The following is a 27642-nucleotide window of genomic DNA, read 5'->3' on the forward strand; positions in this document are numbered from 1 at the left end:
TAATATCTATGAGACTAATTATAATTGAGGATGGCTTCTAATTATTTATTCAATTAGCATTAATTATTATTTGAGGGGGGTAGTCTGGTTTGAGAAATAGATGAAGCAGTATTTTAAGGTCAGCTCATTAAGAGATTTTTCTCCTTAGCAGGAGCAAAATGAAGGGAGTCTGCTTTATTCATTCTACTTATGGTCTCAACATTTTCCCATTGAAAATGATGAATTTCCACCTAGAGAGCAAAACATTTTAATATTTCAGTGGTCAACCTCAAGGGCAGATTATTGATATTTACCCCTTGGAAAGGTGCATTTCACTCTGGGACTGCTTCCAAATGTTACCCAAATTAGCACTTCTCATAATGAAGCTGCCAGAGCCAAAATTGATTGACCTGCAGAGTTTTCATATATAGCAGCAATACAGCTCATCTTCAAATGGAGTTTTTACATGGACTAGTGACTCTCATCTATATAGGACAGAAAGCAACAAATCAGCCATAGCAAAAATGTCAATTCAACATATCAGCAATTCAAAATCCAAAGACACAAGAAAGAAAAGTTAAAATTCTTCAACCCTTTCTCCTTGTGCTAGAAAAAATTAGAGAAGTAAAGAGATGGGCTTTGACTTTCATCAGCAGAAACTGGAGAGTGTGAGTTTCAAATCTTTTGTTATTTTCTTTTTTGGAGGGGGAATCAACTTCAGTGGAATATATGCTACCTCATTAATTTGCCATGGAATCATAGAAGACTTGTATTTATGCTGGTCAAATTTGTGAATAGAACAAGGAGATAAGCTAATATTATAAGTGACAGAGCCAAAGTTCAAAAATACCTTTACAGCATGAAACCAATAAAATGGAATCAAGAAAATCCTGCAGGTTCAAAAAATGAAGTACACTATTTAGGAGAAACTTGACTAAGCCCTTTGAAACACCAATGATTTCCCTTCCAAAGGTATTTAAATATTTGCCAAATTGCATTAAATCCAATAGTTCTAGTAAACTGCAAGTTCTATCAAAACCAATGTTGTGACATGTATTAAAAAATCTGATGTAGTCTTACATGACATTAATATAGAATTGTTCCAATAGTAAGATCATATGAAATCATAAAATCTAAGGTCAGGAAATGATCACAGAAGTCATCTATTCCAGCCTATACTTGAGCAAAAATCACCTCTGAAGCATCCTGATAAGTAGTTACCTATCTTCCAAGGAAAGATTTCCAGCAATAAAGAATTCACTACATCCTGAAGCAGCCAATTCCACTTTTATGTAGTTCAAATTAATTTTTGGGAAATTTTATTTTTATTCATTTGAACTTTTCTCTACAACTTCAATTCCTTAGTTATCACACATGTGCAAGCACACACACACATACACACACACACACACACACACACATATAAATGGTTAAAAACCCTGGTTCTAGAAACAGGCAAAACAATTCTACACCCAACAGCCCTCCATGATACAAGAAGACAGCTACCATATCTTTTCCACGTTGAACTGTTCCAGTCCCCTCAAATGGTTTGTGTTAGCTGTGGGTCTGAGTCTTTCCAGGAGCCTCATTTCCCTCTTTTTGATGCTCTCCACTTTGTCAATCTCTTGTCTACAATGTGGCAGACACAAGTGAATGTAGAATTCTGGATGAGGTCGAACCAGGAAGGGAAGAGTACAATGAACTCAATGAACACTAAACTCTCAATTTTACTGGTCATTTCATACAAGTTATGAATCATTAAGCAGCATTGGTACAGAGTATAGGCCCAGTGGACAGAGCCCCAGTCCTGAAGTCAGGAGTACAACAAATCTGAACTCAGACATTTAATACTTCCTGGCTGTGTAACCTTGGGCAAGTCACTTAACCCCAATTGCCTGCGGGGGAGGAGGGAACAAAAAAGCAGCATTGGTACATTAAGCTTATAGAAGAGAATTTCTAAGTGAAAATAGAGTAATCTGTAAATATTCAAAAGTTGGTCATTTAGAAAAGATGCATTCCCTGTTCCTCTAGAGGGAAAAATTAAGACCAGTTATCATATTCACTGTAAGCAAACTTTCTAATAATGCCCCACAGTGAAGTATTTTTGCTATATTCCTATTACTAGAAATGATCAAGGATAAAAGATGGATGATCTTATTTTAAGATTGCATGAACCCTTTCCCCGGGATTTTTAAACGTTCACATGATACCTTGTTTCTTTTTCTGTCAGCATTTCTCTAGGTTAATGCTTATTCCCAACAAGCTATTGTTCTCTGGCCCATCCCAAATACATGATCTCTCCTAGAACCTGAATAAATGGATTTCCTACCTTCAATCCAGGCCATTCATTATCACAGTTTACTTGTTAGTGCTGCTTCACTCCACATCATCAGTTCACTTTTTTTTTTTCTGCAGACAGCCTAATGCCTAATTTTCAACAGTTTCCCTCCAAATGAAAATCACTATTGGTATGGTAAGCATTTGGAGTTTTATTATTGATTTATGCCTTGGGTGAAGAGGTTAATTAAATGTGAATTTTAAGCCGACAACATGATTAGGGGAGTGAAGAAACCTGAATTCATGAATACTTCCAGGCCTGTTAAAACTATTTAAAATGAACAATGACTACGGAATGGGGTGAGTGTAGAGGGGGGAGTCTCCATTACCAGCAACTGGATTAATGCAATTCTGAGGATTTTAAGAGGAATAACAGATTCTTTCCAAAACATTCAAGTCCAGCTGGGTTTTTATTTTGCATTTATATTGACATTAGCATGGAACAGAATACATTCTTACTAAACCACTCTTATGAATTCTCTTTGTTTCTCTTCTTCCAAATTACATCTTACAGTCATGAGCTTATCCAACTCGACAGACCATGTTAGAGGAATGGGCCATTCATGGGCAATCATCCCTTAAAGAGCCCTAGAGGATACTTCACAGAAGCCAATGATTTATCTATGTATTTCCTACAGACTCAGCATTTGCCTTCCACCTGCTTTTCATTTTTTAGAGACAATATTTGAAAAACAATCTTTATCAAGACTTGATCTTCAACCAAAATGATGGTAAAGATGCTCATGTAGCAATGAAGCATATAGAAAAAGTTGGACTTAAAATACATCAGGGGTTTGCTTCTATCTCAGTTGCAAGTTTTTTTTCCCAAGGCCAGACTTATATTTAGGTTCCAAAAAGGAAGAGAAGCACAATAGAAATATGGGTGGATGTGTGGATGTGTAATAGAAAAGGAATTAGGAAACTCCTAGCTCAATATTAGGCAACTCTGTGTTGTAATAACTGAAGAAGTCAACTAGACTTATAACATATTAATATAGAATAATGTTTGGATACTATTTCCAGTGCAGATGTTGTTTCACACAAAATTTAAAGTACTGTTTTTTTAGGGAGAAGGGAAAAATCTTTACTGTCCAGACTGAAAGTGCAATGGCCACCCTGTCCCCTTTCCATACTTTTGATGGACACAGATCCTTTGACCTGCTCCATTTCCAACCGGGGTTGGTTTATATAACCCATTAGGCAGCCTGCTACTTTTTCAATCCTAGGAATTCACTGTTATACCACCACATTTTTTGGAATCTTTAGCCTTGTGCAGCAAGAAACTTCTGAGGCCAAATGATTTTTCATTCTCAGTCTCCCTAAAACAGGAGGTTAACAGATTGCATTTGGGCTATTTGGGGGTACTGCTGTACTCCACACCATCAGTTCTGGAAGGCCTTTTCTACATATTGACTAATGCCTATTTTTCAAGAGTTAACTTCCAAACGAAAATCACTATTGATATGGCAAGTATCTGAAGATGGGACATTTTGTTCATACTATATTATGTTTTTGGTACAATAATGATCAAATGAAAACAAATTCAAGAAAAGTGATCAAGATATGGAGGGCTTATAGACATATATAATATTGATTAAAGGAAAAGGTGATGTCTAGTCTGTAGAAGAATTGAGACAGATAATGAGCATTTTTGAGCATCTTGAAGGGTTGTGATATGTAAGAGGGTTTAAGTTTATTTTTTCTAAGAACTAGAAGACAGAACTAAAAGCACTGGATTCAGTCATAAAGAAGTAGAATAAAGCTTACCTGAGAAGGGAAATTGAAGTGGAAGAAGAGGAAGATAATTTAAAAAGTTAGAACTAGAACAACAACAAGAATAATTACCATCTCTTGTTGAAAAAATGGAAAACTTGAGTAAAGAAGTCTTTCTATGTTATAAAATGATATATCATTGTGCCAGCTAGTTCTATTTGTTTTGTTTTACTTTGTTTTTTCCTTGCAAAGAAAGCTTCATAGAGAGGTAAAGTATATTCAACTATGAATCAGTAAAGTTAAATAAACAAATAAGCAAACCAAAAATGCATTTACTAAAGTGGACTGGGCTGACCTGGGAAGTAGTGCATCTAGAGGTCATCACTACAATTCTTTCATCTGATCCTGGAAGACCAATTATCTGATATGGTATAAGAAAGAATTCAATCAAGTTTTAGTTAGATCATATGAGATAGGGCCTACCTCTGACTCATATTAGTTTTATGGCCATGGACAAATTATATAATATTGGTGAACTAGCAAAAACTCTAAAAATTTAAATTTGAATGGATAAATTGCATGTTTGAATGTTGAAAGTGGCAGAGAGGGATAAGAAGGTTCTGGATTTCCCATGCTGAGCTTTCTCTACATTGATTAAATCACAAATCTAAACTTAAAAAAAAAATAATGTTTAACATAATTGAATAATACTTATCTACTGTATAATATTTGCATTAATTACTTAGCTTTTTTAATAGGTTGGTTCCTGGCAACTCTGCTATGATATAATAAGGTAAAGAACAGTATGTTATGGATTTTAGATTTTATTAAGACATTTATGAAACCCATCTCAGAAAATTGAGTCCATTTTAAATGTTATTTGATTTAAAACAATATTTCCAGAAAACTGAAAAAATTATACATACATCTAGATTGTATATACATGTGCATATATATGCAGATAATTGTATCCATGTGTTGTCTATTTTTAATGGACCTGTAATTAGTATAAATGTGGAATTTCTTCTACCACTGCAGATGAATAACTTCTCAACTTACATACTCACTGTGTTTCTTATGGTCCTGAGAGTTGCCCTGGCAACTACCATGTAGATTTGAGAGGTAGGGAATGCTTGACTGCTTACTGACAGCAGGATATACTTTGTGCACTTGTACCTTTCTTAAAAGAGATGACTACCATCAGCATGATGTGCTATGCATTTCTGGCTCTAACCTTTGAGTGTCTTTTTAGAGTAATTATGTAATATAATTGCAACATTCCCACAAATTTCCTTAGAAAATGGAGGAACCTAATAATAGAAGGGATAGGTTACTCTTTCAGGGTTTAAGTATTTGTCAATATGTTTTTCTAACTTTCTTTTTAAAAGAAATTTTTGGGTGTAGGAAATTGTTATGCTAAATCCAATATTTACTACATTATACATTGAATAACTTTTGCAGAAGCAATAGTACAAATCTTTTTTTGAGAGGACACTAGAAATGAGTCAAACTCACTTATTTAAGAAATTTGCCCTGGGATTCTTCCACATTCATCTAATGTCTCTATGAGTCCAGTGTTGAGACCAATGGAATAGACAGCAGACTTTGGGTACTGGTAGCCCTAGATTTCTAGTTCTGAGCTCTGATCCAATACAGACACTCTTTACACATCCTCTTTCCATTTTATTTATAATGCAGACACTGCTTTAATAATTAGAGGGACCCAGAATGGAAAAGATTATTTTCTGTATGTGTGTGTGTGTGTATGTGTATGAATGTGTGTTCATTTAGCAAAAAAATCAATTAAAAGGTTTATTCTTTACATTTTTACAAACCAAAGTAGTGAAAAACATCTGAACATCTCAATAAAATACATTTCCTAAAAGTGTTTTATGAGTATTCAGAAAATATATATAAAGTTGTACTAGGTTCACAAATGCTCAATCACTGGTCTTAGGACCAGTTTGTTGCATTCAAAATTAATCGAAAGAAACTTTCTATCCTTATAGTATTATCTTTAACCTTATTTCCAAGTTAGGGTACACTTTTGATTATCCTTGCAAAAAAATTCAAGCAAAGGAAGGCAAAATTTAGATGTCAAATGGGCCTATCCTTTTGATACTGAAATGGAGGCTTAATCCCTTTGAGTTGAGAGCATTTCTCCTAGATATTGTCAGAAGTGGGATTTGAACTTATTGAATCTGAACTTACTGAATCTTACTGAATCTGAGCCCAAAATTCTATCCACTGGGCTAAACAAGAGCTGTGAAGGGCAGATGGAGCAAATATTATTCTATAAAGAAAGAAAGTGAGTTTCATGAATCTACTATGACTTGCCCAAGATTAAACAGATATCAAATAAAAGAATTGAGACTCAAACTAAAGGTCTCTTGACTATTTCTAATTATATAACAATGACACTTAGGAACTTGTTTCTATAAAGTTCCTTAAAATCGCAGATCTTTTGAGTATTACCCTATGTATCGGATTGTCTTCTTGTGAGGGTTCTTTCAGCAAACGACCTTTTCCATGTTCACATCATTCTCTTTATAACATCCTTTCTCTTCCCTTCATGCTCTCTGTCCCCAGCCTTGATCACAATTCATTTTTTGTATACAGGCTCCTTCTAGTCTAGAGATACAATTTGCCTACATTTAGGGACATAGTTCACTTGTGCCTATCATTTCTCTTTTGTCATGAAGCTCCCACCAGTATCCAAAAGCACATATTAGACTGAAAAGGCACATTCTATTCAGAACATCGCCTGAACTAATGGATAGTAAGATGGAGATGTGTCAGGCATCCTTCCCACCACAAGCTAACTTCTTCACCGCTAACCAAGCAATGAAGCTGGCTTTCATGAGCTATATCTGTAAATCTGGGACATCACATTGCAGATATCAGCAATAAAATTTTACTTGGCCCTTGATATAATATAAATAGTTCAACAAAAAGGGAGCTGAGATAAATCTAACCTATATAATATGCTATGCATATTTGATCTCTGGTGACCATTGTGGGAAAAGAATATAATTTTTCACCACCATATATAGCCACTCTTTCCCCTCAGTCTCTGAAACATTTATCTTTGGAAAAGTTAATTTAAAAAAATAACAGACCTTCCACAATAACTCTTCAGAAGAAGGGTATTAAGTAATAGTAGGTAAAATAATGATAGTAACAATAAAAACTAACATTTACACTAAGCTAGAAAACCCTACTACTTAAGCTAATCTTAATATCCCCTAATCATCTAGATACCCATATTCCAGCTTGTCAATATACTTCCTAAATTGTGCTGCATAGAATGAACATAATATGGGCAAAGAATTATGTAAAATCTAAATAGAAGCCCTTTTATTTTCCCACTAGTTAAGCTGAGTCCATATTGCAAATATTGCAAAAGCATTGATATTGAGAAAAAAATGTGATTATCTAGAATTTGTTTATTGATAGAATAATATAGCTCACACGACTAAGCATATACCAAGAAAAGTTGAGTAAGCTGATTCCATTTTATTTACTCTTATATGTAGAAGAATATATGAGTAAATATATGGGTTGTAGAATGCTAAGATTTAAATACTGTTTGTGGATCAGCACCTCTTTGAAACCATTATTCACTAGCACTCAACAATATACTGAAAAATATATTTTTTTATCAAACAAAAACACATTAGTTTAATTCAAAACACATTTGAACAAATAACAGCAAATGAAATTACAAGATGTCTCACTTACAAATAATTAATCTAGAATCATTTGGGGATCTGTGTTAGGCCCTAGAGATCTGAAGACAAAATAAAATAATCTCTCCTTTCAAGGAGCTTACATTATAGAGTGGGGACTCCTTTAGAGAGAGAAACAAATAAGGAAAAAAATAGTTATGTGGGTAACATTTAAACAATTGCATACTTTTGGTTCTATGGACATCTAGCCTCCATTGTCAAAGCCCTTTGTAAAGTAGATTTTATCTCAGGAGTCCTGTTAATGAATCCTGCCAGTTCTTCAGCAGGTAAACATGGACTTACCATGCAATATTTTATTCTCATTTTCTTGTACGGAAAAAGAACTATGTTTTCATTAAATTATGGCTGTTTTCTTCAAGGCCTAAATTTTAGGTTTTTCTTTCTAGATTCTATAAAAATGTAAAGCCCTGAATGGAAAAATCCCTGTCACTATTCATCCCTCCATTCAAAAAGCATAAATATTAATTCATTATTTTCCTAATTTGGAATTTATGGTAAATTTAATTTGAGCTAAACTGAAGATTTTGTTTTTTCTCTCTTTACATTAACTGGGATAAAATATTGTAATTGATATTTTAGCAAATGTTAAAATATTATTAGTTTTATAAAAAAAAAGTATATGTTCAAATTAATGCAGCCATCTTCCAATTAATCACCTTGGGATGAAGAACACATTACAATAAGCCCTCAATTGCTCAAAACATAATTGGAAATCCCCTTTGGGAGCTGCTGTCAGTACTACTACAATTTCCTTTTAATATCCTAGCAGTGACAGATCTTCGTCTTTTGAAGGTTGTCAGTATTATAGGGAGATTAGGCACTGCAGGGCATCTAGGGAAAAGGCAATGTAGGTAGCATCTTTCATAAGAGATTCCTCTGGGGCTTTCTGGCTCTGGAGGAAGGAACTACTGCTAACAATGAAAGCGATTGTCCTTTAGATTGCACTAGAATTTCTGTAGGAGTACTTAGGGGAACCAGATAATGGGGAAAGGGCTTACATGTAACCATACTCACAAGGAAGAGCAGAATAAGGGAGTGAGTCTAATGAGCACAGTATCACTGCATCTCAGCCCCTTCCCATTATCTCCTCCTCTCCTTTTCCATAATCTCATCAGGCAGCCTTCTCCTTGCCAATGATCAGCCCTCTCCATGTTCCCCAAATCATTTCCCAACTAGTCTTCTCAAAGCCATTGACTCCACTATCATCCCTCCCTCTCTAATCATCCACCTCTCCCAACTGTTTCCTACAGCTTTCAAATGTCAGTTTTATCTTTAAAATAAATCACATTAGATCCTATCATTCCCTCAAGCTATTGTCACCTGTTCTTTTCTTAACCAGAAAAGCCTGTCTATACTTATTATATCTTACTCCCTTCCTCACTTTTTTGTAATGTAATGTCTGTCTTCATTTTTCAAATGATCTCTTAATTTCTAAATCCGACCTTTTTAAATGCTAACTATTGTTGTTCTTTACAAACTGAGCCAAATATATATTTCTAGCCTCATAGTATATCCAGTCTATGTTTCTTACAAACTATATTCTAACTCACTTCTTTGTGCCTTTGCAGTAAACATTCCTCATTCTTAGGGTTCATCCTGGGGGTTCATCAAGAGGTGATTCATCCTTCAATTACACCTCATATCATTATATCTCAAGATGCCAACTTAAGTACCTTTATGATCTTTATATCATTTGGCATATATGTGTCTGTGCTAGTGGATTTGTGTCTGTGTGTACATATATAATGCATATAATATACATATACAGAAACATACTCATTCACACTATAATTCTCAACAGAATATAAGGTTCTTTTTTCATTGAGCTATCTTATTCTTTTTACTTGTATCCTCAGCATCTAGCACAGTTCCTGATGCATAGATTTTAATAAATGTATGTTGATTAATTGACTCTAGAGAGTCAAAGGGAACCTGAGAGGCCATTTATTCTAACCTCTGCCCAGTTTTATTACTCAACAAATTGAGCCTGAAGTCACAAAGGTACTGTGCTAGAAATAGAATTTGAACCCAGGTTCTCTCACAACAGAATCAGTGATCTTTCCACTATACGATGCTGTCTCTAAAAAAACATCTATCTATCTATCCACACATATACATATTTTTTTATTGATGTTTGATGATAATGATGATGGCAAACATGTATTCAATGCCTACTATTTTCAAGTACTATGCTAAACACTAGAGATACAAGAAAAAAATAAAAAGGGCAAAAGACAATCCCTGCCTCAAGAAAATTACAATCTAATGAGGCAAACAATGTGAAAACAAATATATACAAAGTAAGATATATAGACAATAGAAAATAATTTACAGAGGGATGGCACTAACTTATAGCCTTCTGTCTGGAAATGAGACAGTTAATTTCTAATCTTTCAATGCCAGAAAGGGTACATAGTGGAGACTACCATATGTAACGATGAATTTAACCTCATGACTATTCAAAATTAAATCTTAAGTGGTTAAACCTGATAAATTTATTTTTAATCAAAAACAAGTCTATATAATAGTGAGAATTTTTCCTAGAGAACAGAAGAAAACCTTTAGGATAATCTAATTACCATGTCCTAAAACAAGGATACTAAGAATTCTAAATTTATAACCAATAATATACTTTTACACTCACATCAGACCTGGATTATATATATATGTATATGTATGAGTGTATGGATGTCTTATCTTCTTCCCTTCACGAAATTTTAGATTTTGTAAAAAATATTTGTCTTACTCACAACTAGCAGATATATATTCATTATAATTTAATTTATTGCCCTCCCTCCTTTCAAGAGCTGCCATTGTTGTGTATTCTTCAGAATCCCAGGAGCTTAGGCTATACCAACTCTGATAGATTCAAGTTATATTCTACTCAATGAGTATGATTGTGAAATTCATTCACTAGACCTTTGCTCAATCTTAGACCTTCTTTTCTACTAGTTGTCCATAGTTGTTAACTATTCCTTGATTTTGAACTCTTGCTTATAGCTTTATCCTTGGGTTTTATGACTAATTGATACTATCAACAAAATGAGACATATACACATAGGTGTGCAACCATGAACATGTATTTGTATATATAAATAAACACATGTATCCATTTGTTTCTTGAACATTAAAGATTATCCTCATTCATTTCCTAATTCTTTATCTACCATGTGAAGAAAACATCCTATTGTCCCTAGACATTTTCAAATGATGTTTGTAACAGCTTAATCTTTGATACTACCAGCTACAGATTCAAACTACCTCTCTTCCTCTTACTGAAAGCAGACAGGTCTCCTATATGAAAGGCTTTTCCCATCTATTTATGTCATATATCTATGACATAATATCCAATGCCATGAATTCTTCCAATCATTCCAGTCTTTTTATCCTGCACCAAGCTATGCTAATAATTCAGTCAAAATACTAGCAGTCACTCAAAAATGTTATTTTGATTGAATTCAAACCAAAGATAAATCATGGAATGATTTTTTGTTGTTGTTGTTGTCTTTAAAGTTTTGATTTGGTTTTGTTAGTTGGCTCTGAAATAATTTTCAAAGGGAACTATAAAGATATTTTTAACAACTGTATACTTTAGCTGTTTCAATTTAATTCAACAAACATTTAGTAAGAGTCAGTTCCATATCTCTCGATTTTATGAATGGCACATTTTCTACTATGCCATAGCATCTCTGCTTGGAAATAATTTCTTTGGATTATATTCTTGTCATTGATGTTGAGTAGGGAGTACATTGTGTAAAATTCTTTATCAATGTAAATAGCAAGTATATCTGCAATTTATAGTCTTAAAAGAGTTGTCTTGTGATAAGAGGTTAATTAACTTGCCTTTGGTCAAATAGTAAATATCTTTTGAAAGAGTGATTTAAACCCAGGTTTTCCTAACTCTAAAGCCAGGTGTCTATGCACTGCACCATGACCACTTCTCTATTGCTTATGGCCCATTAACATTTCACTGATTTTATATCCCATCCTTTGATCAGACAGTCTGTAATCTATAGATATCCACTTAACATCTAGTATTTTTTGGTAATACAAAAATTATACTGATGAATAATTTATTAAATGGTAAGCCTTTTTCTGTATTTGCTGTTCTTATACTATAGGGGATTGATCAGTGGCCCAAAGGATCATTTACATTTGTAAAAAGAAATGTTTCTCAAAAAATGAGGGCAATTGAAAAGTATCTTTAAAGTAATCATGATGATGGAGAATAATGAAAAATAGGAACCCGTAGACATATTTAGAACTAAATGATCAACTTGGAATTTAAGAAATTATTTAGGGGGAAGCTAAATGGGCCTATATATAGGGCACCAGCCCTGAAATCAGGAAGACCTGAGTTCAAATTTGGCCTCAGACACCTAATACTTCCTAGCTGTATGACTCTGGGCAAGTCACTTAACTTCAATTGCCTCAGGAAAAAAAAAATTAAAAATAAGGATACAAATCTTTAAAAAACAATATTTACATGATTACTTTGTTGTATATTTAAAATAGCAAATTGTACATTTACAGTTTTAAGTGCAATCATCTTTATTATCTTTTAATAATTTAATGAAAATCATATTAAAGTATTTTACAAATGAAAAATAAAATCTTTATAAAAAACTGTATAGAAGATGGACAGAAACAGAGCTAAGTGTTAAAACATAGCTCAGTTCTATAAGAAATTATCTTGAGTATCAAAGCACAAAATGAAAAAAATTAGAGACAGTTTTAAAAACTTTTTTGGTGAATGATGACAGGGTGAGGAGATTAATTATAGAATATTGTTTTACAGAAGGCCTATCAACGGTCTAGTCTAATCTATATCTCCAAAAGAATCATCATCTCACAAGTTGTCAGCCTTTCCTCAAACACCTAGGTGAGATAGTTTTTATTTTGCTTTTTTCTCTGCAAGAAAACCTCATTGCTTCCAGAAGTAGTCCATTCCATTATAGAAAAGCTATAATTAGAAGTTTTTTTTGTAGAATTGCTTTTTTGATATTTCCACTCTGTTCCTAATTCTGTTTTCTGTACTCAATCTAACGAAGGCCAATTACTCTTCCACATAACAGCCTTTAAATTGCAGAAAATTCATCTTTCCTTCACATTTTTTGAATGCCTACTACTCTTTCCTAATGAAGCAATGTGACTTTTGTGACTAGCTCTTTCATTTTCTAGATATTTACCAATCAACTTGTTTTATTCCATGAGATCTGAAATGAACGGTTTAGTGGCTTTCCTCACATAATTCCAATAGTTTCTTTCCAGAATGAGTTATACCAACTAAGTCCCACCAAGAGAATACTGGTGTCTCTTTCTACAGTCACTCTAACACTGATATTTTTGGTCTTTTATTTTGTTATCCTGGCAAGTTAATAAATATGTAGTACAACTTCATAGTTATTTTACTTTGCTTTTCTCTCATTAGTTGTTATTTGTGGCATTTTTCATAAGTTTATTGATTTTTTTTTCACTTTTGCAAACTGTTTCCTCATATTTCTCATATCATTTTCCCACTTATCTACTGGAGAATGAAACTTTATCTTATGTATTTGTGTCAATTTGTTATCTATTTTGACTATCAGACTTTTATCAGTATATCAGATATAAAGACTTTTCCTTCTCAAAAGCTTTTCTTTTATTTTAGTTGCATAGATTAATACTTTTTTGTAGAATTGAAAATTAAATTGAATTTATATACATACTTTGAGTTAACTAAATTAGAAAACCTCAGCTCTTCTGAAATCTACAACATACTTTAGTGGTTTACATAGTGCCCAGTGAGATTTTTCTGCCTTCAATCTAACAAGATTTTATTGAACATCTACTATTTCCAAGAAAATATGCTAGGTGCTAAGAATAGAAAGAGAAAAATGGAATTAATTTTAGTTTTTGAGTAGCTTATTATATAATGACTTTTATACCTATTTTAATCCTAAAATGAGTTATCTTTACTCCTCAACTTCATTCAATGAATATTCTCTTCTATTTTCCTCACTTCCTTATCTGGTCATTTCTTTACTTTTAGTTTTACAACTTAATGGAAAAATGTTACTACTTTCTGCCTGGACTATTGTCAATAGCCATTTACCTGATCTCTCTATCATCAGTTATGTTTCCAACTCTAATATGCATTCATACAATTGTCAAAGTAATCTTTCCAATACACAGATTATATTCTCTTGCACAAAAGTAGCAATATCATGGAATTAAATAATAGTTCATAACAATAATAGCTATCATTTATATAATGCTTTAAAAGTATTTCAATTCCTCCTCATACAAGCATGAGAGGTAAGTACTATTACCATCTCTGCTTCATACTTGAGGAAAAAGATAGAAGTTAAATGACTTGCTTAGGGTCACACAACTAATAAGTGAGTAAACATTTGATCTCAGGTCTTCCTGACTCAAGATCCAGTGCTCCATCGAATGCACTTTGTAGTTGATCAACAAATAACCTTAGTGTTCTCTTAGGTCTCCCTTTCTTATGTCCCTTATTAGAAATCTCCAGCCTAGGCAGCTAAGATTTGCTTTAGAAAATGTATTTCCATTTAAAGCATCATGTTTGCAACATAAAACCCCCCAAAAAACAGGAACTAAAAAAGTTGGTCATGTCCAGTTCTTCATGATTCCATTTGGAATTTTTGCCAAGAAAATACTGGAATGGTTTGTCAATTCATTCTCCAACTCATTTTACCAATGAGGAAACTAAGACAATTGGGATTAAGTGACTTGGCTCACCAGTTAGTAAGTGTCTGAGGCCAGATTCAAACCCTTAGAAGATGAGTCTTCCCAAATACATGCTACTGGATACTATTCACTGGATTAGGAGAAATGAAATAAAAAGTGAAGAGGCAGCATGGCATTTTTCTTGGATTCTAAATTTGAACAGACAAATCATATATATAGATATAAATATAGATATAGATATAGATATAGATAGATAGATATATGCATAGATCAATCTGCCACCAAACCAGAATCCTGCTTATTTTATGGTAACTATTTGCAAACCTCATTGACAATGAGACTAGTTCCCTTGAGGAAAACTCTATCTGCATTCTTCAAGGTACTAATTCTGTTAAGGATACCTATATCTAACTGTGTCTTTAGCAAGGAAACTTCTCCTTCAATCCCAATAGGAAAGTAAGACCAAACTTGGTGTTAATGGGACTGGAATAAATAAAATGGAACCTGACTCACAGGTATGTGGTAAAGATAAAATGTATGTGGAATACTGAGATAACTTAGAAGCTTCTATCCATGTGAGAGCTGCTAGTGAGGATGATGACTACAATGACAATGATAAAATGAGATAATATTGGTAAGGCATTTAGCCCAATGTCTGGCACATAGAAGGTGCTATATAAATGTTAGAGATGGTGATGATGGTGATACGAAGTAACTTGTCCATGGTCACTCCATAAGTAATAACATAGGATTTAAATACAGATTCTCTGACAAATCCAATACTCATTCACTACTTTGTTTTATCAGTATTTTTCTATAAACAAGAATAAAATGTTAGTTTCTGTTATGTTGGATTCTCCATAATCCAGCTCTTATTTCTTATTCCAACCTTATTGTTATGCTGTGCTATTTTCATATATTCTATTCCAATCACATTGAGCTACTAGCAGTTCTTTGGTCTCATCCAGTCATCTCCTGCCTACAGGCTTTTGCATAAACTGTTTATCTCATCTCCTTATTTAAAACCTTTCCTTTAAAGCCTAGCCCAGACAACTCAAGAATACAAGTTCAGGAGACTTCTTAACACTCAGGTACCACATCCTCTGGGAAATTATAAAGCAGTTCCTCTTCTCCCCTTGTTTCTAACTGAAATTATACTCTCCCTCCTTACATTTTCATTGGAAATAGTGTAAATCTTCATTTCCCCCATTTCATTTTACCTGCTTTCTCAATTATTTGTGTACATGTGACTATTTTCCACATCCTACCATCTTGCCCCCAAACACACCTGTGTGCTCACACCCAAACCACACCCATCTCATCAATAGTAATGTCTTTGAGGACAGGAAATGTGCCATTTTTATTCTTTTCATCCTAGCTGGAACACAGAACTGTGCAAATAGAAGGTGCTTGCTATGTGTTTGCTGCCCTGAATAGAATTTGAAGCAGCTCTCAAGATAACCACCATCACATGCTTGGGGAATGCTGAATTCCAGTAATATCCTTTCCCTGTTTGTCCCACCTCCACTTCTCATCTTTTAACTGCCACCTACATAGTTTGCCTTGGGGAGGAAATCCCTGGTACAGTTAAAAATGAAACACCTGCATCGTTACATCTCAGAAATAAATGGTGTTACATAAATATATTTTGGTTTCATAGCTCAAATCCATATTATATTGCTATGGCAGAAGAGAAGAAAATGAAGAAAGCTAGGGTGAAAAGATTTCCATTCTATGAAATAGAGAAACAAAAGAGCACAGGCTGGCATCTCATCAAATTTTCCTAAACAGGGAAAAAATGTATAGTTCTGATTTCCTCTACTTTTCTAGGAAAGGAGAGAGATTTTAACTGTTATTGTATTAAGGACCCATAACTTAAAAGAGTATCAGAATCTCTACCTTCTATTCTTCCTGTTGGGTTGATAGCTCTCTCTAGCTACTCTTGTGACCAATTTATATATATATGTCCCTTCCTCTTCCTGGAGACCTAAGTGTGATATCTGCCTATCTACAACCCAATGATTTTTGTAATAAACAGTAAAATGGTGCTATACTTTGACTTGCATTCCTGAGCTTGGGGACTTGAGTTGATATCTACTAGAGGCAGGGGTTATATTTCTGCAACTAAGTGAACAGATCCAAATGAATAATGAATCTATGACCCTGTACACATTAGTATCATAATTTAACTGATATAACTGTCTTGTGCCAATCTAGGTAGGCTCTATTTTTTTTTCTGAAATGGAGAAACTTCAAAAAGAGAAATATTTTAAGTAAACAATGTTGTTCACCAGTTTACCCTGATCAAAGAAGATAGCATACCTGTAGTGCTTTGCAAATTTTACAAGTATTATATAAATGCTATATGTTATTAGTATACAAAACTTTCCCTAATAAACTTTGGAAATTTAGCCCAGAAAAGTTTGAAAGAAATATTTGTTTAAAGTTGTCTAAAAGATATTCTATATGAAAGGTGAATTAAGACTTATTCTGTGTAAACATAGAGAAAGGGAAAAATGATTAAACAAAACAAATTGGAAGCATTGGAAGCATTAGTTGAAATTTCAAAACTAAGATTTGGACTCTAGACAAAGAAAAACATTTTTAGTGTGATACCATTGGATTAGGCCTCTCTACCTAAGATCCTGAGTTTAGAGCTCAAGGGAATGAAAGTTAAGTCTAGGCTCTAAAGAAAGAAGTCAGGCTTTTTTTTTTTTTTTTTTCATTTCTGTCCCATGGTTCTCAGAATTCTAGAAGTGATATGTCTTAAATTAAGTTTTGATGCGATTCATGTATAGGTTTTCCCCAAAGGGATTAGCAAAATTTCTTTTAGAAAAGTTCTTCAATGCACAAAATTTTATTCTTCAGTTTCTTGAATATTGAATTCTCTGTAACCCCACTTGAGAATTTCTTGGCAAAGAAACTAAAGTGGTTTGCCATTTCTTTATCCAGCTCATTTTACAAATAAGGAAAGCAAACAGGGAAGTGACTTGCCCAGGGTCATGCTGCATAAATATCTGAAGGCAGATTTGAATTTAAGAAGATGAGTCTTCCCAACTCCAATCCTGGTTCTCTATCCAGAGCATCACCTAGTTGCTCTATCTGTAACAAGCAGTAGATAGCAAATATAGGAAAAAATACTTGTTTCCATTATCAAAGAAATGCTTGAAATACAAAAGACTCAGAAGCACACATCATTAGATCAATCAATAAACTCTTCATTATCATTGTACTCTCCTGGGAAGTAAAGAATGCTAGGATACTTGTGAGACAGTTAACATGTTTGATATTACCTCATTTGCACAGCTACAATGCAAAGACCAGCTACAGCAAAGCTCATTCCTCATTCTCCTGGCAGTGGTCATCTTCTTCAAGAAGGGTATAGCTGCTAGAAACACTTCCCTTGGCAAGTAAGCACTTAGAATCTCTCAACCTCTCAAATTCACAAAGTAACTGACAAAACTGGACACATTTATCTTAGGGATCACCATTCAATTACCAGTCAGGGAATGAAACACGAAGCCTGAGAATGAGGGATGTGTAATTATTAATTAAGAGGGAATAACATTAATTAGCTTTGATTCCCCACTCCAATTTGTTCAATATTTAATAAATTGGAAAAACACTGCTTTTCCCATAAGCTTTTGCCCATTTATTTCTCTATATCAATCTCCTTTAAACCCCTTTTTCTTGGCTTAAATAAATATCTAGGTCTCTGACTATATTACTTTTTAATAGTATAATTAATAATCAAACAAAGCTATAAATAATTCTTTATATTGTAATAATTGTAAGAAAGATTATTGGCAAAATTACTTAAGCATTTCTATAACTTCTGACTTCAATTCTAGAAAAAAGGATCCTTTCATTCAAATTTTCAAGTCTTTCAAGAATACTTTTTACAATATTTCTTCAGCAGGTAAGATTTGAAATACTCATCTAAAGACAAAAACTCTCTTCATCCATTTTCTCTCTATACCTCAATAAGTCTCTCTTCAGCCATAACAGTTAATTCTCCATAATGCTAGTTTCAAATCTGTCACTTGACAGACTCCTCATAGAATGATAGAACAAAGGATGAACAACAACAGTTAAACTGTCACTTCCAAGATTCCATTGCCTCTTAAAGATACATTAGCAGTATTTATAGTATCGGAGACAGAAGCTATTGAAGCTGATTTTACACATATATACTGTTGTCTAGTCATGTCTCACCTATTTTTTTCTTCTTTAGTTGCTTTATTTTTGAAATCAGTGCATCAATCCAGCATGTCAAAGACTTTTTATATTATGATTTTGTCATCTGACATTAGCTAACTCTCCTAGCATACAAATTTTACAGTCATTTCATCTTTATAAAAATTACTTATATGTGTTGAACAAAATCAGGAATAAAGGAATAAAAAAAGAGACTTGTGACACTCTACCAGAGACCTTCTTTCAAGTTAACATCAATTTATTAGTAATTACTCTTTAGATCTGGCCATTCAACTTTTTCTGAGTCTGCTCAAATGAATTTCCATCTATCATATACCTACATAGAAAGTGTGTAGTTTTCTTTTTTTTTAATGCTATACAATACTACATATACTTGAGTTTTATAGCTATCTTTTATCAATCTGATTACTGATAAGTATTCTAATAATGTATATACCAAAAGGAAACACAGTAAATCTGGAATTATTTATAATAAGTTCAAGCTGATCAAGACTTCCTTTTTCATGGCTTAAAGCCCATCTCATTAATTCATCCTAGAATTTTGCCATTACTCATTAAGCTTATTAACCATTGCTTCAATAATCAAATAGTTATGATTTTTGTGAATGGGGATACTTTTTACACAGGCAGATCAAAATCCTTCTACAGTTCCTTAGTTAGTCATCAATAATTGCTATGGCTACCAAAAATGTCCAAGGCCAACTTGCCTTGATTATATATGTGTCTGTCTGTCTGTTTTTCTAAATATTTGTCAGTGAGTCCAGACTTTCCAGGTTAGTTTGAGTTGCTAGATGTCATGATTGTTCCACACTATGATGGAGGACACCACTATCAAAACATAAATATGGTATTAGAAGGAACTTAGACCTATCAAGTCCAATCCCCTAAATTTATAATTAAGGAAACTGAGACATGTATTAATAAAATAATTTAGCCAAAATTGCATAGATAGCATGAATCAGATTCAGTATTTGCACCCAGATACTCTGAATAGAAAACAGCATTGTTATCCACGGCATCATATTGTTCCTTCAGCTTGTCTGGTGGGCACATGGCACGCAGAGTAGACAGACCACAGACTAGACTATAGAGTCAGAGTTTATGTATTCAATTTTGCCTCAGAGGATTGTTATCTGTGTGACTTTTTATTTTATTATTTTATTTTATTACTTAGTTCTCTCATCCATAAAGTGAGCAGGTTGAATTAAAAAGTTTCTTGGGACCCTTGCACAGGACTTATCCATCCTGTAAGCAGGACTTCAGTGAAGGCACCGCATCTGTACTTTGAAGAATTCATATGTAGGAAAATTAGGTCATTTGCCCTTCTCCAGCTTTCCAGTTCCGCAGCTTACAATGACTTCTTAAAGATGACTGACAATGATTTATTAATCACACTTCCAAGCTCATTTAGTCCCCTGTGATGTAGCTTATCTGAGCCAGGTGAATTCAATTCAAAGAGGGCAACAAGGTGCTATCTTACCATCACTTTATTTGGCTTTCATTTTACTATTAACTCTTAGTGTTGGACACTTTGCAGCCTGAAAAATCATTTTCTGTGGTGGAGAAAAAAAGAAGCAAATTTGAAGACAAGTTACTGTACCTATTACTGTTTTAATTAATCAATCTACAAGTATTTACTAAATACCTGCTCTCTGGCAGGCCTTGTGCTTGGTGTGGGACAAGCTTAACTTCTTCCTGCACTCACATAAGTGTACATAAAATATATACAAGGTAAGTATAATGCAAATGAATGTAGATATATACAAAGTAGTTAAATACAAGGTAGTTTGGGATGCAGGGCACTAGTTGTTGGATGGTACTAGGGAAGATTTCATGGAAAAGGTGATGCCTGAGCTGACTCTTAAATAAAGAGACTGATTCTAAGAAATGGGAATAAAGAGGGACTACATTCTGGGAATGAGGATTGGCTAATTCAAAGGTGTCCATACTAGAGATAGAGTGTTGTCTATAAGTAGCAATTGGCCTGGAATACAGAGTGTGTGATGGAGAGTAAATCTAGTGCGAGAATGGGGAAGAAGAAGTATAGAAGTCTCAGGAGAAGATAACATTTAGAATTGCTTCTATAGGAACTAGGATAGGGAACCAATTAGGAAGAATATCATCTGCTTTCATCGTTCCAGATCACAAACCATCAATCCCATTTTTTTCTTGTTTCTTCTTTTACCTATTAAAAGTAATGTGTGTGTGTTGTTTTTATTTATTAATTTCAACCCAATCCAATTCTTCATGACATCTTTGGGGTTTCTTGGCAAAAATAATGGTTTCCCATTTGTTTTTCCAACTGACTTTACAGATGAACATACTGACAGACTCAGGGTTAAGTAACTAGCACAGAGTCGCAGAGCTAGTATCTGAAGCCAGATTTGAATTCATGAAGTTGTCTTACTGATTCAATGGCCAGTGCTCTAGCCACTAAGCCACTTGCCCTAGCAATTAATGATGTAGCAGGGATCCTCAAACTATGGCCTGTAGGCTAGATGTGGCAGCTGAGGACAATTATCTCTCTCACCCAGGGCTATGAAGTTTCCTTATTTAAAGGCTCACAAAACAAAGTTTTTGTTTTTACTATAGTCCGGTCCTCCAGCAGTCTGAGGGACAGTGAACTGGCCCCCTATTTAAAAAGTTTGACCACCCCGTAAGTGGATATCATCATCCCCTCCTTCTTATGTTTCCTTTCAAAAACTAACATTTACACAGCATTCTAAAGGTTAAAAATACTTTCATTATCTAAACTTCAAAACACTCCCTTGTTACATATTATCTTTATCTCCATTAATAAAATGGAGGGTCAGAAAGTTTCATTCATTGCTCTAGGACTATCCAACTTGCCCTTGACTTGGAATCAAGAATATTTCTGTGGTGCAAGGGTTCTTTTTTTAAACCCCATTTTCAAGTCCCAGTTCTACCTCTTACTCCGTATGTGGACTTTGCCATGGGAAACTCATCTTCTCCAGGTCTATTTTCCCATCTTTCCTATGAGGGAGTTGGGAATTCTGACCCACACGTTTCCTACTAATTCTTGATCTGTCTCACCCTATTCTAAGAATTCTGCCTCAGATACTTATTATCTGTGTGAATGATAATAATATTTGTCATATATCTATTTAAAAAAGCCCTTAACTATCTGTGTCGCTATAAGTGATTTAGGACAAAAAAACCACCCTTTTTCTACACTTGCTATTTGCAAATAAGGAAGAAGGAAGAAAACAAACAATTAAATACTTACTATGTGCCTGGCCTTATAATAAGAAGCTTATAAATACCCAGGGATGTAGGCTCTATTATAACCTTCATTTTATAGTTTAGAAAACTGAGGCAGATGAGGTTAAGTAATTTGCCTTCAATCAAAATTTGAGGACAAATTGGAATATAGGACTTCCTAAATCCAGGATCTTTGATCTAACCACTGTGCTACCTCTGCACATACAAGGTTACTTAGAGCTTGAGGTTAAAGGAATGGGAGATATGAAATTATGTCTTTGCATAATTCTACATGCTAATGCATTCTAGCTGGATTTAATTTTCAATTGTTAGAACTTAAATCTCTCATCAGGAAAGAGTTACCCCTCTCCCCTCAAAGAGCCAGTATCAAATGGATGGAAAATAGAAGAAAGTAGAAAGCAGGACTTCTGGGTTTGGTTGCTGGCTCTACCTCTGATTCACTTGGACTAATCATATCTCTCCTTCATTACTTCAGAGTTTGCTGGCTTCCCAGATGGCTCTAACATATGCCAGCCTCATGGAGGTACTGGTGAGGTTTAATTAACCCAAGTCTACAGAGCCCCCCGAGTTCAGGGATGACAGGATCCCATTGGCTTAGTTAAGAACAGGCAAGCATAAAACATGTGAACGCTCAACTGCAAAACTTAAACGTCTCTTATCTTATTAGGAAGGAAAGCGTTCCTTCAGTTTTTGTGATACCTTTCCTTTAGTGGCTGAATTATGGTGTTGTTGCTATTATGAAATTTGTAGTCATCATTTTTCAAAGGAAAAGAGAACGTTACAGTGGGAAGACACTGTTTGCAGTCAGAGAACTTAAGTCCAATACTGCCTTTATTGCTTATGATCCACAAGCCCTTGGTGTTGTTTGCTAATTTCAGTTATGTCTGGTTCTTTGTGATATCATTTGGAGTTTTCTTTGTCAAAGCGACTAGAGTGGTTGGCTATTTCCTTTTCCAGCTCATTTTACAGATGAGGAAACAAAGGCAAACAGGGTTAAGTGACTTGCCCAGGGTCACACAGTAAGTGTCTGAAGATGGATTTGAATTTAAGAAGATGAGTCCTGACTTTAATCCTGGTACTCTATTCACCGAGCCATCTAGTTGAGCCTAACATTGCCTTATCAGTAAAATTAGATTAAAATAGATGGTCTGACAATTGTTTCCAATACTAACAATTCTAAGAATGACTGAAAACCATATATTTTGATTTTTCATAATAAAAACCATTATTCACCATACATTTATACACTTAATAAGTGCTCATTAAATATCTATTAAGTATGGAGAAGTATATTTAATATTGAAAGGAGAAATGATATTTAAATCAGACACACTGCCTGCCTTCCTGGAGCTTACAATCTAACAGGAAATCTATCACAGGATACTTGATGGAATTAACTATTTTAGAACTTCCAAGTTGGAATTTGTTTTCTAAGGCAAATGTGATTTTTCTCAGCCTAAGATTTAAGCCTAGGTTGTATATTATAAAGCAAGGTTTTTTTTTTTTTTTCTTAAATCTTATTTCCTAATTTAGGTAAACAATAGGGAAAATGTTAGACCTGTAGTTACAGGACTTGAGTTCAAATGCCAGCATTAACAGTGATAGAGTTGTGTGCCATTGGAAAAATCTCATCATCTCCCTAGACCTACTCTTTAATATATAAGCTCAGCTCCCAGTTCATCTTTGTCACACTCACCCCTCCTTCTTTATTCATGACTTCTTTTAGGGATGACATTTGTAGGGTTTGTACTAGGACCGGATTGAGTGTCACAGGTAAAACCCAAACCATCACAATCAGCTATTTAGTTACTGTCAAGTTCATGTCACTTGGTCTCAGTGTTATCAGAATTAAGAAGGCAAGGGAAAGGAATTGTTGATGTGTAAAAGTGGCAGGTGTTCCCAACATCCCCAACAAGGGTAAAAATTTCTCATCTACTGAGGCTGCTAATAGGCAACATGGGAACCCAGGGAGACTGTGTCCCCCTTGGTTGGTACTCAAGCTGTTTCATTTCCCTTCAACATAAGAGTTGGATATATCAAAAGAAGAGAAAGCGAGAGGCATGTAAGAACTTTTCATAACAAAGCAGCATAGTTGTGGCATTTCTGGTTGCTCAGTGGCTGTCCTTGAGTTTTTCCTTCAGTTGTGCATATTCCTGGGGAAATATTATGTATCTGGTCATGTTGCCAGCTGCCTGAAGTCTTAGGCATGCAGAACTCCAAAGGGCTGAACAATGACTGTGTTATAAAGTTCTGTAATATCTGTGGCTTCAATAATACCAAATGTTTTGAGCCTTTCCCTATTTTCTAGGACATGTCTATATTGGCAGCTCAAAACCCTGGCAACCAGAAGTTCCAGCATTACTATTTAGACTCGTCTTAAAGAACGTTAGTGGACACTTAAGTAATCATCATAATTTTTCACATGTATTTGTTGCTCTTCAGTGACAAAGTACTTCCTTTGAGAAAAAATACAATAAAATACTTACAATCGAGGGACACTACATGGAAGGTATGCAAGTTGGCATAAAAGGATCAACACCTAAATCAAAAGATTTTATTTTACTTTTCATGGCAAGTATCCCTTTGGCCATCTGTTGAAAGCTATAAATCCCTTATCAAGATAATGTCTAAATCCATAAAAATAAAACACATATAATTACAAAGAAAACCTTATGTTACATAACATAGTATTAAAAAAAAATGATAGACCCCAAAGGTCACAGCTTCTGGTCTGAGCTAGCTACTGAAGCCCAGAATTCAGTTCTTCCAGGAGCTCAGATTTTCTTGTTTCTAACTAGAAACAATCACTTTTCAGGGTCAAAGTAAATGTGGGCAAAAAAAGGGGGATAGGGGAGCATAGAACTGAAATATACCTTTGACTACTGCTAATAACAAGGAAGAGTTGTCTGATTGTCCGAGCTGTCCAAAAGGAGAATGGGCTTCCTCAGAAAGAAATTTTATTTCTTCCAGCCACAAGGGAGGGATGCTATAAAGGCAATGCTTGTTTGGGGGGGCGAGGAGGAAGAGGAGGAGACGGGGAGAGAGATGGATCAGAGGTTCTCAAATTTTTGTTCTCAGCATCTTTATCTTATTAAAATTATTGAGGATCTGTCCAAATAGTATTTGTTTGTGGGTTATATTTTTAGGCAATTACTATATTAGAAATAAAAACTAATTTTCAATTTGTAGACTCATTGAAAGAGTTTCAGAGATCCCAGGATTCTTTGACCACACATTGAGAACCATTGGTGATGACCTCTGAGATTGGTGTTTTAAGATTCTCTAATTTTTTCATTGTTGTTCAATACGGGACAATATAGCTGGCACAAATATCTACGTAGATTCAACAATCTAAAAAAGAGATTTATTTATTTATTTTTAAAAAGAGATTTAACAATAATGGTAGAAAAAGTTCTTTTTTTATTCTTGGTTTGGAGGAAAATTTTGCTTATCATTACAGGAATAACCTTGACTTGAGGTGTTTCCTTAGGATTTAATGACCAGCTGGGGTTAATTGAGGATCAAATCTGCCAGCCAGCCACTAATCCCTAAGATACACTATAAGCCATGATCATGGCTGCCTAATTATTATCAAAAATAATTGGCAAGAATCAGGCTTTCGTGCTCAGAACTGTATGTCTTATTTCCAAAGGAACTGCCTCAACACATCACCAATAAGTTACTGAAAGGTCTATTGCAGAATAAAGGTTATTCTGACCTTCAAGGATTCAGAATAATAAAAAATTGGAAAGGCTTTCCACACTGTGAGTGTGCACCATTCATCCTGACCAGTGCACATCCATCCTTCCTGACTGACCCACTCCCAATTTTTAAGAATCTCTTTAGCTTCTTTTTTCAAATTTAGTTAAAATGTTCTTTATGTTTGATTTTGAATGCAATAGATTGAAAAGAGTTTTAGATTTTTGAGAAAGATCTGGCTGCAGATATCAGTTCAGCTTTCTATGTTATGCATGACTCGAGCTCTTCCTGGCTCAGCTTCCTCATCTGTAAGCTGAGAAGTTTGGACTAGATTGATCTCCAACACTAAGGCTCTAGAACCTATTGATCAGGGACTTGTTCCAGTCTTTAGGCCATAGCAATTGCCCTGACAGAGGAGAGTGAGAATTCCCTGGAGTCCAGACTGGGAAAGTTGCAAAATGGTGTTACTAAAGGGCGTGCTGTTGTTCACTATTTGCGACCCTATTTATGATTTTCTTGGCAAAGATACTGAAGGGTGGCTACTCCCTTCTCCAGCTCAATTTACAGTTGAAGAAACTGAGGCAGAGGGTTTGAACTCAGGTCCTCCTGATATTGTGTCCAGCACTCTATCCACTGTGCTACATAGCTGTCCAGAGAGTATCTTAGTGTAGCATAAAAGTCAGGACCTTCACAGCACGAATATACAGCTTTTCCTCACCCAAGGCAGTGTAAACCCTAATGGAATGCTAGAATCCTGGATAACTGAATGTTCTTAATGGCAGCCAACACTAAGAAAGTGAAATCTGACTAAGGATAAAGGGAGCCATAATAGCTTATTACAAGCAGGTCTTCTCCCATCCAATCTATAATTTTGAATTATATATATATATATGTATATATATATGCAGTATTTTAATGAGTGAATTATGAATTTATTTTGCATTTATTATTTATTATGTATCTACTATTGTATTCTAGGCATTGTGCTAAATATTAGGAAAAGAATAATAAATTATAATAATTTTATAAATGTATAAAAATATATATGAATAGGTAAAATAAAATTATAAATCCCATAAAGGCAAAGAAATTCACTTTTTATCTTCTCAATTGCGTAATGTCACCCAAACAATAGATGCATAGTAAATATTTGAAACAGATCAGGGAATCCCTAGATCTGGGAGTACTGGATACTCTAGGGACAATTCATTTATTTCTTCACTTAGCAAATGTGGACCAAGAGAGAGTGTAGGGACAAAGATGGTGCAGTGGATAGAACACTAGTCCTGAAGTCAGGAGGAGCTGAGTTCAAATTTGGCTCAGACACTTAACACTTGTTCTGGCTGTGTAACACTGAAGAAGTCACTTAATCTAATTTGCCTCAGGGAAAAAAAAAAAAAAGACAGAGAGAGAGGGTGTAAATTAGTTTTACACTGGACTTGGAGGAAAGAGATCTGAATTTGAATTCTTCAGATTTTTCAAACTACTTAGGAGGTGAAGAACTTATCAGTTTTTTAATCTCCTAAAGTCTATTATCTTCAAATTGGGCCTAATAAAATAGGCAATATTTATATAATGCTTACTAGGTACTAGATAGTATGCTAAGCTTTATACTCATTATATCATTTGATTCTCACAACAATTCTGGGAATTATGTACTATTGGTATCCCCATGATTACACAGCTGCAGGTCTCTGAGGTCAAATTCGAACTCAAGTTTTCCTGAATCTGGATCCAGCAGTCTATCTACTGTACCACCTGGCTCCTTACAATGTTTTTATATCTATCACACAGGGCTATTGTGAGGAAAGTATTTTACAAATCTTAAGCCTTTCTTCCAAATGTGAATTTTCATTATTACTCTGTACTGATTCTTGGCACTGGCTCTATGCCCTTGGATAGGACAAATTGTTTTTATGTTCAGATCAGTTCTCTTGTTGCCTCAAAACAATGAGTTCTAACTAATTATTTGTTTTTATTTCAAATGCAGACATTTCCCTTAAGGAAG

The 27642-nt window shown here is 34.4% G+C and overlaps 1 long non-coding RNA gene across 1 annotated transcript; it reads right to left on the reverse strand.

Annotated features, from left to right (window-relative positions):
* Nucleotides 1–231: 231 nt before the first annotated feature.
* Nucleotides 232–18520, reverse strand: LOC127552393 (uncharacterized). Its single transcript, XR_007951359.1, has 2 exons — nt 18454–18520; nt 232–464 (listed from the first exon to the last, which is right to left on the reverse strand). It is a non-coding gene; the product is annotated as an uncharacterized LOC127552393 (long non-coding RNA).
* Nucleotides 18521–27642: the final 9122 nt, after the last annotated feature.

This window comes from Antechinus flavipes, chromosome 2, assembly GCF_016432865.1.
Source record: "Antechinus flavipes isolate AdamAnt ecotype Samford, QLD, Australia chromosome 2, AdamAnt_v2, whole genome shotgun sequence".
In the NCBI taxonomy this organism is placed as follows: Eukaryota; Metazoa; Chordata; class Mammalia; order Dasyuromorphia; family Dasyuridae; genus Antechinus; species Antechinus flavipes.